The sequence below is a fragment of the Ruditapes philippinarum genome, unplaced genomic scaffold (assembly GCF_026571515.1).
Source record: "Ruditapes philippinarum isolate M1 unplaced genomic scaffold, ASM2657151v2 ctg8470_1_1_1_1, whole genome shotgun sequence".
NCBI classification, from domain to species: domain Eukaryota; kingdom Metazoa; phylum Mollusca; class Bivalvia; order Venerida; family Veneridae; genus Ruditapes; species Ruditapes philippinarum.
In genome coordinates, this window is record NW_026858232.1 from 6984 (window position 1) to 21808 (window position 14825).

Here is a 14825-nt window from a genome sequence, read left to right on the forward strand (position 1 = left end):
AAGCATTATTTCTTCTTTAGATTGCAATCCATTCATTGTGGGCATGTTTCTTTTTTATGGTAGGTTCAACAAAAGATTAGACAAATTTATTATGCAACATCTGTCCAGTGATGATAGTGGCCGAAGTATTTATCTAATATTCTCCTTCACATAAATTGCAATATATTCATGGAATAAATACACAAATTAAACGGACTCCAGTCGATATATAATAACGGTCATATTATCAGCTCAATGCGTTCCAACCTTATACAATTATTTGATTTGCGGCTTTAAACAAAAATGAAAACTCGGAATATACTAGCAAATATTAATGTTAAGAAAGGTAATTAAAAATTAAAAAAAAAACGTGCTTATAAACAGTTTACATTATAACTTATACTTACTTGAACTTATTGTAGAAATTAATGTGTAATGGTTTAATTATTCTTTCTTTAGGAGATTCATATGGCTATCAAACATTTATAAGTATGGCTTGTCGAATTTATTTGAGACCGTGTAAGTAGAAAAAAAGCAACCAAAGTACGTAAAATAAATTGATTACAAAACAAACCTTGTATGAACAATGCCTTGGCTCCCACTCAAACATAACAGTTCAGTCTAGTCATATTCCCTCCACTTTCGTTGCAAATCAAAGAAATTAAGTTTCATCAAATCAAATTTTATACATACATATCACATATTGTTATTAACTCGTGCCCATAAGCCAGCTCATGCTAAAGGGAGAGTTAAGGTCCTCCTCCCACCAGTAAAGCTGGAAGTCGCCATTTGATATTTGCTGTAGTTTAGAAAATAGCTATCTGAATATAGTCAATGACAATGACATGTTTTCCCACCTTTATACATTCTGTTTAGCACAACAAGTTCCTTAGCAATTTTCGATTGCATTGGATGACTTTGGTATTGATAATTCTTACTAGTACCAAAAGACTGTTACAAAATGCAAAGCAGAGGAAAAACAAAATTTAAGATAAAATGTGAATGCTAAAAAACTAGATATTTTAAGAATAAACAAAATGATTTTTTTTTATTTAACGACTTGTAGATACACTGTAAATACCGATACATAAAGCGATAACTTTAACGCTTTTATTTAAAAAGAGTGATTGCTCAAAAATCTTTTATGAATAATTCCTTTTCTCTTAGACAAACAAAAAAGTTCAGTCTAGTCATATTTCCATCACTTTCTTTTCACTGAATTCTGTCTCATTTCAAAGATATTCATGATAAAAGATGCCATAATTTGACTTTTGAAATCATTTATGACGGGACGTCCTGTCGTTGTGTAAGTTGAAAAGTGGCATTTTTAAATAATTATAGCGACATTTTTGGAGTAGTTATAGCCTTATATGATCATATAACTTCATGCATCACGAAACTCTTAATTAGATCTTTTTTTCTAAAGATTACGGACCGTTCATTGTCAGCATATTTCATTTTACAATTACACAATAGCTGCCACAGAAAAGCAGACAGATATTAATTATGAAATATTTGCTGAATGAATATATTGGCTGTGGTATCTTATCTACTGCTCTCACAAATTGCAATATGTCTTAGACAAATATTAATGGACATAACTTGCAGTAAATAACAAAAACTGGACGGAAGCCAGTCGAATATCGTAAATGGCCAGTCAGCTCAATGTACATTCGGAACTGCCTCGGCTATTATCTATAATAACCTCGGAAACAATAAGGATTGAAAGTAGTTCTACTACGTGGTTTCAGATGTAAACAGAAACAGAGATAATGTAAAACGAATGTATATATTTGACATCTAATGTCTGTTCCGGTACTCTGATGCTTGAAAATATGTCTGACAACAAGTTGTAATTTAAATAGGCCCACTGATCCGACTAAATGTCAACATGTTGGTTTTTTGTACTTTCGGTTTCTACAGCCAATTTAATAAATATATAAATAATGTATTGTTTGCTTTTGTACATATGAATTCACTTATTTTAGGTGGACTTTTACTACATATATTGGGAATAAACTTGTCAACAACTCCCAGCATTAAATTACTATTTGTTTACATGTCTAGTTTCTTAGCGTAGGTTAGACCGGAATACCGCATCCGTTCTGTGTATTCATACTATTGTGTTCGAGGTCCTTATCCGAAGACTGACGGAAAGGGCCGAGTAGTTGCGATTGCTCAATGTGTTCTAGACTATCACATTCATAATATAAGCATATTTGAAAGTGGTTTTCTTATTTAAAAGAATGAAATGTGTTCTAACAATGGTAATAAGGTCGCCCATATTGTTTGATAAGTTACAAAATAAGAAAAAGATGCTGTTGATTTATGAAGCATTCGATTAACATAACAATTTTTTTTTTACCTTTTCATGATGAAAGGCAAGAGGTCAATTAAATAAAATAACACAAACATATACAGATAATTATATTGGTTGGTAGTTTCATGGTCAATATGTTATATCATTACAGACCTTTGTTTAAAACCTATTGTAAGTTTTGCCAAGTAATGTTCTAATTGTTTCTTCTCTTCTACAACTGACAAAAGAGTTGCTTGGTACTCTTATCATACCTGCGTAAGTAAGATTTGTACAATTTGTGTTTCACCATAGTTTGAATAAAAATGAACAATTGTTATAAAAATCATAAACAAGCTTTTTCCTTGCAATTTACAAATTCTTCCCTTGAGGTTTTAATTTTTTTTTATCTTTCATCATCATTATAGAAATTGTTAAAATCATAATAGCATCGGTATAATGCTGATAAATTTTATTCACTTTTGCTTGGCTTAATTTATTCTTTTTATAACTTATTCACATATAACTAAGTGTTGAAGCATACCTATACATCATGCTTTTTCATGTCATTTTGTAAATCGTATTATTTCTTTAGTAATTAGAATAATTTTAATATATCACTAAGAGAAAAAGAAAAACTTCAATTTCCTGTACATACGTATAACCTGTATATGATGCTAAGGATTCACGTCATAGTTTTTTCTTTTCTTCTTTGTTTATTTGCAGACCCAATTGTCTAGCTCTAAGGAACGATTTGTATTTTATGGACCATTTGTCTAGTATTTTATGGACTAAATGTTTTCTGTGTGTTTAATCGCATATTTTTTTATATCACAGTAGAGACTAGTTTCTGTGTCTATACAAAGTATGTTTTGGACGAGGGATTAATGGACCAAATTTCATGTGATAAATTAATTTATCTATTATTATAATTAACATACATTCCAGACTCAAATATGAGTTAGACTTTTAGCATTATGTAACCTCAAGGAGTACTTAATACCTTCCAATGGTTTCCTAATCATGTTTTGCAGATAAGAACTTTCAACCAAACTGAAAAAATGAGGGAGATCTATTTGAGTTACAGGTTCGCGTAATTTAGCTTATTGATCAGTTTTACCTTGTTTGTATTATATTATTAATTATATTATATGAATATTGATTAAATACTTAAATTATGTAATAAACCATGGTTTAACGTTTTGAAACTTTGATTTAAAAGAATAAGTATTTAGTTACTCTTAATTTCTCTGTTTATATTGTATATGGCTTCCATAATGTGAATTATTCTGTACTGCTTACTTGCTTCAAATATACATTGTTTATCGTTTCATAAATACCTATTCATTATTGTTAATAGTGATCATTTTATAACTCGTTAATGTACATGTAATTAAAACAGTGCCTTTCATCTTGAAGAAATACATGGATACTATCAAAGAAACTGGTATTTTGTGTTTTATTTATTGCCTTATTAATTCAAAGGGACAATAAGCAGGAGACTACTATTTGGGAAAGCCTAATTGAATGTGTTAAAATGTTTCCAAATAAATTTCCCTGGACTTCCTTTCCTACTTATATTTCATACAGATATACATGTATATACAAATCCCAAGTGTCACAGTGCATGCTGAGACAGCATCTAACTATATCTGTTGTGCTCTATTCTAAGACCTAATATTAAAGTTGGAAAAAGAAAAGGGCAAAACAGTGAAAGGCTGGCGGTGATGACTTTCATATACCGTAACTAGAGAGGGAGTTTTTCTAAAATTTTAGTGTTATTCGTCCAGATACTGACTTTGTCCTAATAAAATATTTTAATAAAAAAATCCTTTGACAAGATAAAAAAAGCAAAGTTGCGCTTAAATTTGTCAAATCTTGCAATGAAAATAATAAAAATAGTTGCGATTTGTCTTACATTATTTTTTGAAGTATCTTACTGGCCATCACAAGTAGGCGTCGAAATATCTTCCCCATAGGGGTCGAAAAGTCATGTAAAATGGGTCTAAGACTCAAGGGGTCTAGAAGTCATCTTAATATCTTATGGGATCGAGAAGTCAAGGAGCCAAAGTGTCTAACTTGCATTCTGGGCATTGCAGGGTATGTCTTTGTCATTGCATTTGGTTGTTGACAAGATGCCAAATGTCATTTGACCTCAAAAACTTTATTTACATGTCATGGCACAAAAACATCATTTAGCCTGTCTTGTTTTAAGAATAATTGAAGAAATTTTGAAAATAATGAGATACATGTATTTACCTGAATTTGATTTCAGAAACATGTAAAAGCGTCCAATAAGAAAAATTCCAAGCAAACTATGTTATTTGCATTTTCATTCTTTAGAGAATCCATAATTTGGTTTCTGAATTTCTTCATGAGAAGACGCCTTGTCGTTGAGTTGTTTACTACATGTATTGGTAATTCAAAGAAAACAACAGCATAATATTACAGTTTAATTCCTGCAGAATCTCAAACTTCATCTGAACGAACACCAGTGTAAATCAGGCGTCATGTCTTTTCTATTCTTTCATGTAACAAGGAAATATTTAATTCATATTTTATACCTGATCTGTTTTTGTGAATAAATTTGCAAAATCAGACAAAGTAGTCCTAAAATGTCGACATTTTGTAAAATATTAGTGGTTAAGATATAAGACCAAAGCATTATTTCTTCTTAAGATTACAATCCATTCATTGTGGGCATTTTTCTTTTTATGTTAGGTGCCACAAAAGATCAGACAGAAATTTATTATGCACTATTTGTCCAGTGATGATAGTGGCCGAAGTATTTTATCTAATATTCTCCTTCACATAAATTGCAATATATTCATGGAATACCTAGACAAATTAAACAGACTGTAGTCGATATCTAAAAACGGTCATATCATCAGTTCAATGCGTTCCAAAATAAGACAATTATTTGATTTGCGAATTTGAACTTAAAAAAACATGAAAACACGGATTATACAACACAAATATCAATGTTAAAAAAGTTATTAAACAAATTATAAAAAAGTAGTTATACACAGTGTACATTATTACTGATTTAAAATTATTGTAGATATTGATTAGTAAATTTTTTTATCAGTACGATTTGTCGAATTTATTTAAGACCGTAGTACAAGTAGAATGTATTATTGCTATTAAAACATAAAAACGCATCTAAACCTTTGTGAACTAAGTACGTGAAATAAATTGATAACAAAACAAATCTTTTATGAACAATTTCTTGCCTCACACACGGGCAAAACAGTTTCTGTCCTAGGATGATAACCTTTGTTTACATAACAAAGACCAATAACAATGCGAAAAATAGGTAAGGCAGATCAATCCCAAAACCTATAAAGATGAAAATAAAACTGCCTGTTACCATATGTCTTGTTAGCGCAGTAGGTAGAGCAACCGTGACAGGAATGTGTTTTACCCGTACAGGCAGAAGTTCGACTATTAGTAAGACACATTTTTTTTACCTCAGAACAGTCAATTGTTCAGAAAACAAGTTTGACCGTTTTTCTGTTTTTCTTTTCATATACATGCCTGAATATGAGATCGAATATTTTTTCACACTGCGATCAAAATATACAAAAAGAAAATATAAATAAAAAAATGAATATATACTATAAAATATATATTATAAGAATAAACAAAAAGGAAAACGAAAAAATAAATAAATAATAATGATAAAAAAACAGAGCAAGAAGAAAAATTGTGGTTATGAAATGGCACTACGTGGGGTTCGAACCTATGAGTACAAAATACTAAAAGTTACAATAACTTCGATCAACCGGCAGAGCCATAACGGTAATACACCAACGATACTGTAAGAATAATGCTTTATAGTATATGTAAGTGTTTACTTTTACAATATCGGATAATAATCCAGATAACCCCGTTTGTGGACTTTCCCATGCACCGTTAAGTCCAAATTATCATCCTAGGACAATAAGTCTTGTCATATTCTCCTCACTTTCTTTGCACTGAATTCTGTCTCATTTCTAAGTTATTCATGATAAAAGATGCCATTATTTGATCTTTAAAATCCTTTATGACGGGACGCCCTGTCGTTGTGTTAGTTATTACTGATAATTGAAAACATAACAATCTAACAGTTTTAATAAAAAAACCAAATCAATACCTAGCAAAGTCCGACGAAACGAATAGTATGATGTTATTACCTTTATATTATACAGATTTCGTTGAATTTGCTTTTTCAAATTTAACACTGTTAAATCATGAACATTGTTTGTGGAAAATGTTTTGAAAATGGTATTTTTAAATAATTATAGCGACATTTTTTAGTTATTATATCCTTATGTGATCATACAACTTCATGCATCACGAAACTCTTAATAATATCTTTTTCTAAAGATTACGGACCGTTCATTGTGAGCATATTTCATTTTACAATTACACAATAGCTGCCACAGAAAAGCAGACAGATATTTATGATGCAATATTTGCTGAATGAATATATTGGCTGGGGTATCTTATCTACTGGTCACACAAATTGCAATATGTCTGAGCCAAATATTAATGGACATAACTTGCAGTAAATAACAGAAACTGGACGGAAGCCAGTCGAAATTAGTAAATGGCCAGTCAGCTCAATGTGTTCTAGACTATCACTTTCATAATATAAGCATATATGAAAGTGGTTTTCTTATTTGAAAAATGAAATGTGTTACATCAATGGTAATAAGGTCAAGCGTTCTTGATAGCCCAAATTGTTTGTAAAGTTACAAAACGCAGAAAAAGATGTTGATTTATGAAGAATTCGGTTTACATAAAAATGGAAAATTTATCCTTTTCATGATGCAAGGAGATATGTCAATTAAATAAAATAACACAAACATATACAGATAATTATACCGGTTGGTAGTTTCATGGTCAATATGTTATATCATTACAGACCTTTGTTTAAAACCTATTGTAAGTTTTGCCAAGTAATGTTCTAATTGTTTCTTCTCTTCTAAAACTGACAAAAGAGTTGCTTGCTACGACTATCATACCTGCTTAAGTAAGATTTGTACAATTTGTGTTTCACCATAGTTTGAATAAAAATGAACAATTGTTATAAAAATCATAAACAAGCTTTGTTCCTTGCAATTTACAAATTCTTCCCTTGAGGTTTTAATTTTTTTTTATCTTTCATCATCATTATAGAAATAGTTAAAATCATAATAGCATCGGTATAATTCTGATAAATTTTATTCACTTTTGCTTGGCTTAATTTATTCTTTTTATAACTTATTCACATATAACTAAGTGTTGAAGCATACCTAGACATCATGCTTTTTCATGTCATTTTGTAAATCGTATTATTTCTTTAGTAATTAGAATAATTTAAATATATCACTAAGAGAAAAAGAAAAACTTCAATTTCCTGGACATACGTATTACCTGTATATGATGCTAAGGATTCACGTCATAGTTTTTTCTTATCTTCTTTGTTTATTTGCAGATCCAATTGTCTCGCTCTAAGGAACGATTTGTATTTTATGGACCATTTGTCTAGTATTTTATGGACTAAATGTTTTCGGTGTGGTTTTTTTTCCAGCATATTTTTTATATCACAGTAGAGACTAGTTTCTGTGTCTATACAAAGTATGTTTTGGACGAGGGATTAATGGACCAAATTTTATGTGATAAATTAATTTATCTATTATTATAATTTACATACATTCCAGACTCAAATATGAGTTAGACTTTTAGCATTATGTAACCTCAAGGAGTACTTAATACCTTCCAATAGTTTCCTAATCATGTTTTGCAGATAAGAACTTTCAACCAAACTGAAAAAATGAGGGAGATCTATTTGAGTTACAGGTTCGCGTAACTTAGCTTATTGATCAGTTTTACCTTGTTTGTATTATATTATTAATTATATTATATGAATATTGATTAAATACTTAAATTATGTAATAAACCATGGTTTAACATTTTGAAACTTTGATTTAAAAGAATAAGTATTTAGTTACTCTTAATTTCTCTGTTTATATTGTATATGGCTTCCATAATGTGAATTATTCTGTACTGCTTACTTGCTTCAAATATACATTGTTTATTGTTTCATAAATACCTATTCATTATTGTTAATAGTGATCATTTTATAACTCGTTAATGTACATGTAATTAAAACAGTGCCTTTCATCTTGAAGAAATACATGGATACTATCAAAGAAACTGGTATTTTGTGTTTTATTTATTGCCTTATTAATTCAAAGGGACAATAAGCAGGAGACTACTATTTGGGAAAGCCTAATTGAATGTGTTAAAATGTTTCCAAATAAATTATGGACTTCCTTTCCTACTTATATTTCATACAGATGTACATGTATATACAAATCCCAAGTGTCACAGTGCATGCTGAGACAGCATCTAACTATATCTGTTGTGCTCTATTCTAAGACCTAATATTAAAGTTGGAAAAAGAAAAGGGCAAAACAGTGAAAGGCTGGCGGTGATGACTTTCACATACCGTAACTAGAGAGGGAGTTTTTCTAAAATTTTAGTGTTATTCGTCCAGATACTGACTTTGTACTGATAGAATATTTTAATAAAAAAATCCTTTGACAAGATAAAAAAAAGCAAAGTTGCGCTTAAATTTGTCGAATCTTGCAATGAAATAATAAAAATAGTTCCGATTTGTCTTACATTATTTTTTGAAGTATCATACTGGCCATCAGAAGTAGGCGTCGAAATGTCTTCCCCATAGGGGTTGAAAAGTCATGTAAAATGGGTCTAAGACTCAAGGGGTCTAGAAGTCATCTTAATATCTTATGGGATCGAGAAGTCAAGGAGTCAAAGTGTCTAACTTGCTTTCTGGGCATTGCAGGGAATGTCTTTGTGATTGCATTTGGTTGTTGACAAGATGCCAAATGTCATTTGACCTCAAAAACTTTATTTACATGTCATGACACAAAAACATCATTTAGCCTGTCTTGTTTTAAGAATAATTGAAGAAATTTTGAAAATAATGAGATATATGTATTTACGTGAATTTGATTGCAGAAACATGTAAAAGCGTCCAATAAGAAAAAAGAAAAATTCCAAGCAAACTATGTTATTTGCATTTTCATTCTTTAGAGAATCCATAATTACACAGCATAATATTACAGTTTAATTCCTGCACAATCTTTTAAACTTCATCTGTACGAACACCAGTGTAAATATGGCGTCACGTCGTTTCTATTCTTTCATGCAACAAGGAAATATTTAATTCATATTTTATACCTGATCTGATTTGTGAATAAATTTGCAAAATCAGAAAAAGTAGTCCTAAAATGTCGAAGTATCAGTAATTAAGATATGAGACCGAAGCATTATTTCTTCTTAAGATTGCAATCCATTAATTGTGGGCATTTTTCTTTTTATGGTAGGTGAGACAAAAGACCAGACAGAAATTTATTATGCAACATTTGTCCAGTGATGATAGTGGCCAAAGTATTTAATCTAATATTATTCTTCACATTAATTGCAAAATATTCATGGAATACGTAGACAAATTAAACGGACTCCAGTCGATATCAAAATAACGGTCAAATTATCAGCTCAATGCGTTCCAACCTAATACAATTATTTGATTTGCGGCTTTAAACAAAAATAAAAAAACTCGGAATCTACTAGCAAATATTAATGTAAAGAAAGGTAATTAAAAATTAAAAAAAAATGTGCTTATACACAGTTTACATTATAAATTATACTTACTTGAACTTATTGTAGAAATTAATTTGTAATGTTTTAATTATTCTTTCTTTAGGAGATTGATATGGCTATCATACATTTATAAGTTTATTTGAGACCGTGTAAGTAGAAAAAGGCAACCAAAGTACGTAAAATAAATTGATATCAAAACAAACCTTGTATGGACAATGCCTTGGATCCCACGCAAACATAACAGTTCAGTCTAGTCATATTCCCTCCACTTTCTTTGCACTGATTTTTATAACTCGTTGATGTACATGTATTTAAAACAGTGCCTTTATCTTAAAGAAATACATGGATAATATCAAAGAAACTGGTATCTAGTGTTTTAGTTATTTCCTTATTAATTTAAAAAGACTGTAAGTCAAGGAGTAGTGAATGAGTTACCACGCAAGAGACTCCCAATATTTGAGAAAAATGATACATGTATATGTATTAGAATGTTTTTTATTTGGTGTTTTATTCATTTTCTTTATTAATTTAAAAGGACAATAAGGCAATTAGTATTAAAAACGTTCGCTTGCCGAGCAGGAGACTGGGCTATTTGGAAAAGCTTAATTAAATGTATTAAAATGTTTCCAAAGACTTGCCTACATAGAATACATGCAGATCCCAAGTGACACAGTACATGCTGATACACCATCAAACTATATTTGTTTTGCTCTATTCTAAGAACTTATATTAAAGTTGGAAAAAGAAAAGGAGTTACTGTGAAAGGCTAGCGGTGATGACATGCATATACCATAACTTTGGAGTAAGTTTTTCTAAAGGTTTAGCGTTGTTCGTCCAGATACTGACTTTGTCCAAAAGTAATGTTTTGATAATAAAATGCCTTGACAAGTTAAAATCAAAGTGCTGCAGCACTGAATGCGACGGACATGCAACCGGAGAGACACCAAGGCTTCTTTTAGAAAAACAAAACAAAATAAACACAAAATATATAACAGAGAAAATTTGTTCCATACAAGTTCGAGATTTGTAGAGCAATATATTTTGTGTCCCAAATTGATATAATTCAGATTTTCTACTTTCAAGCACTTAAATACAGAATGAAATTTATGCCTAAAAACTCTGGTCAAACTTGTAAATCAGTGTCCTTATCGATTTATTCTAAGAAATGATATGTAAATAGGAAAAAAAAAATATCAACGAAATATTTCTAGAATAAATCCAGGCAAATAAACTTCAAACATAATACATTGTACATTTGAGAATGCTATTTAGAATTGCTTCGTGTTATATCATAGTGGGCATACAGACAATAAAATATAAGTCATTTGTATTTTTATTTCTCTTGGATATGTCTCATTAAAAAAAATTGGTTAAAATCATCAGCAATTAATAGTGTATTTCTTAGATTTTTTTATTTACAAGGTAAAGATGTAGAGGCCAGAGCACATCGTTTTTATTTTAATTTAAATGTCACTTAAGCACTACAGTGTTTAGTTGTCCTTTTCAACTTCACACTAAATTCCATTTTCAACTTGTTTGCTTCTTACAATTGTATAGCATTTCTAAAACTATTGCATTACAATCCGCTGTTGTACTTCCTAATCGTCTGTCCAAAAATCAGAACAGGTAAAGCAGAATCTATTTTTAGAATATCGAAGGTTAACTCATATCATGACCTAGTAAAATATGTAAACAAACCACAAGAATCGGAAGTAGAACTGATATTATAACTTCCTTACCATGATTTCAAGACTACATGGCGGTAAAGTGTCTTACATGCATTTTCAAAAAATAGATATTTATACTAGCCATTGAACTGTATCTAATATATTTAATAACTGCTGAATATTCAGCTAAACCGCGGTATGAGTCACGAAAATAGTTCTTCTTTTATTAATGCGCGAGTTATCCTAGAGTCACGAAAAACTTTTGATTTGTTAATAATAATGTTTGTATAATGTAGAAATATTTATTTCCTACTAATAATGTCTTGGAACTCAGAGGTTACACTTTATTGTAGTATAATTTGCTGTCCTACTTTTTCGACAGCGGTAAATCGTTTCAGCAGTAATTTGCATATTGCGCAATAATACTACGGGACTACAACGTTTTTATCAATAATATACGTTCATATTTTAACTTGGATAACTTAATTTGAAATTGAAAAGGCTAAATATGGAAGACATTAAGATATCCAGACAAAGCATGGGAGTTTTGAAGGATCAAATTCATGTACTATTTCTTGGGCTGTTAATTGGTTTAGGACACATTGCGCGAGTGTAGCCAACGAAATCCCATGTGTAGATGACTTAGCTCTGAACGCGCCTGAGGGCGCGTCCGTCGCAAAAAACAAAGCAAAGTTGTGCTTAATTAGATGAATATTGCAATAAAAATAATCAAAATGTTTGCGATTTGTCTTACATTATTCCTCGAAGCATCTAACTGGCCTTCAGAAGTTCCCCATAGGGGGTCGCAAAGTCATGTAAAAGGGGTCTAAGACTCAAGGAGTCTAGAAGTCATGTTAATATCCTAAGGGGTCGAGAAGTCAATGGGCCTAAGTGTTTAACTTGCTTTCTGAGCATTGAAGGGAATATCTTTGTGATTTCATTTGGCTGTTGACAAGATACCAAATGTCATTTGACCTCGAAAATTTTATTTGCATGTAATGGGGCTAAAAATCATTTGGAGAGGGTAGCCCTCTAGTTCAAAGAATAGTTAAAACAAATAAAAATATGTGATACATTTATTTACCTAAATTTGGTTTCAGAGTTATTAAAAAGCGTCTTTTGAAACAAATACATCAAAAGATGTCATTTGCAATCTCATTCTTTCGAGAATCCATTTTTTTTTATTTCTTCATTAGACGACGCCCTAGTTGTTAACGAGTAGAAACAACAGTAGGCCAGTTTCATTCATATAATATATACCTTCAAATTTCAACTAACGAATGCCTGTGTAAATAAGTAGGCACGTCTCTCTTATTCTTTCAGAAACACCTTCAACACGAACGACAGTAAAATAGATTGTAAATTTGTAACCTTAAAAACTGTTTGTTTGATGGATATGAAAAATGAAATATTTGTTGTTATGATATCACATTTTATTTTTCACTTGACCAGGCAATTTTATGTAACAAGGATCTGATCTGTGTTTGATCTGTGAGTAAATTGGCAAAATCAGAAAGAAAAAAGCAGTCCTAAAATTTCGTAAAGAATGAGTGGTTAAGATATAAGGTCAATGCATTATTTCTTCTTTAGATTGTCAAATATTAATTGTGGACATATTTCTTTTTACGGTAGATGCCACAAAAGACCAGACAGAAATTTATTTTGCAATTTTGTCCTATGATGATAGTGGCGGGAGTATTTTGTGTCATAAATTGGAAAGTGTTAATTGAATACGTAGACAAACTGAACGGAAGCCAGCCGATATCACAAATGATCATATTATCCATACTATAGCAATTATTTGATTTGCGTATCTATGAAGCTTTTTGGACATGAAAACTCGAAAAAAACACATATATAAAAAGGAACTATTTGTATTTGATTGTTCAAAATTAACACAGTAACTTTGATGAGAAAACGCCCTGTCGTTGAGTTGTTTACTATTGATAATCCAAAAGAAACAACAGTAAGCCAGTATAATTCATACATATTCCATCAAATTTCAAATGAACGAACACCAGTGTAAATAACGTGTCATGTCTTTTCTATTCACCTTTAAATGAACGACTTAAATTTTGAAAATTCGAACTTTTTGTTTAATTGATATGAAAAATGAAATATTTGTAGTTATAATATCGTATTTAATTTTTCATTTGAGCACACATTTTATGCAACAAGGAAATAATTTATATTTTATATCTGATTTGTTTGCGTGAGTTAATTGGCAAAATCAGAAAAAATAGTCCTACAATTTCGACATTTTGTAAAGTATGAGTGGATAAGATAGGAGGCCAATGCGTAATTTCTTCTTAAGATTACAATCCATTCATTGTGGGCATATTTCTTTTTACTGTAGATGTCACAAAAGAACAGACAGAGATTTATTATGCAACATTTGTCCAACGATGATAGTGGCCGAAGAATTCTATCTAATATTCTCCTTCTCATAAATTTTAATATAGTAGAGGAATACTCAAAAAAAAAATAAACAGACAAGCCACAGAAACACGAACATTCAGTAATAATTTTTTATTGCATACGTTTCGGCTATATGCCTTCATCAGTGCAAAACATTTTTTTAGAGGAATACTCAGGAATACAAATTGAACGAATGCCAGACCAGTTGCAAACGGTCAGCTCAGTACGTTTAATACAGACTATTACAATAATTTGATTCGAGTATTTTTAATAAGGCTTTTAAAAATGAAAACTCGAAATATACATATACACATAAATGTCAAAAAAAGTAATTAAAAAACGTACTTGTACTTGAATTGATCATCATGAACTGATCGTAGGTTTTAATTAGTAATATTCTAATTATTCCTTTTTGGGAGTTGGTTTGGCTTTCACAAATTTATAAGTGCGATTTGACGGATTTATTTGAGACCGTCGTATTATTGGTATCAAAACATAAGTAAGATTTTAAAAACACATAAAATAATGTATGTCGTTGGTCCCCGTTTTTCTTTTAAATTCCTCATGACAACCGAATTCGATCTAGACTGATTTTCGTTGATCTGGACAATAGATTATTTAAAAAAAGCTTTTTTTAAAGGCTTTATAATTATAAAAAAACTCTTCTTTATTCTAATGATATAATTGTTCAATAATAATTTGTTTCTTGTTTTCATTGCAATTTATGTGTTACAAATAACACGTTGTTTTCATTTACTTTATATATCTGTTCCGGTGCATGATACATTTACGTCGCCTCAGTGCAAAAT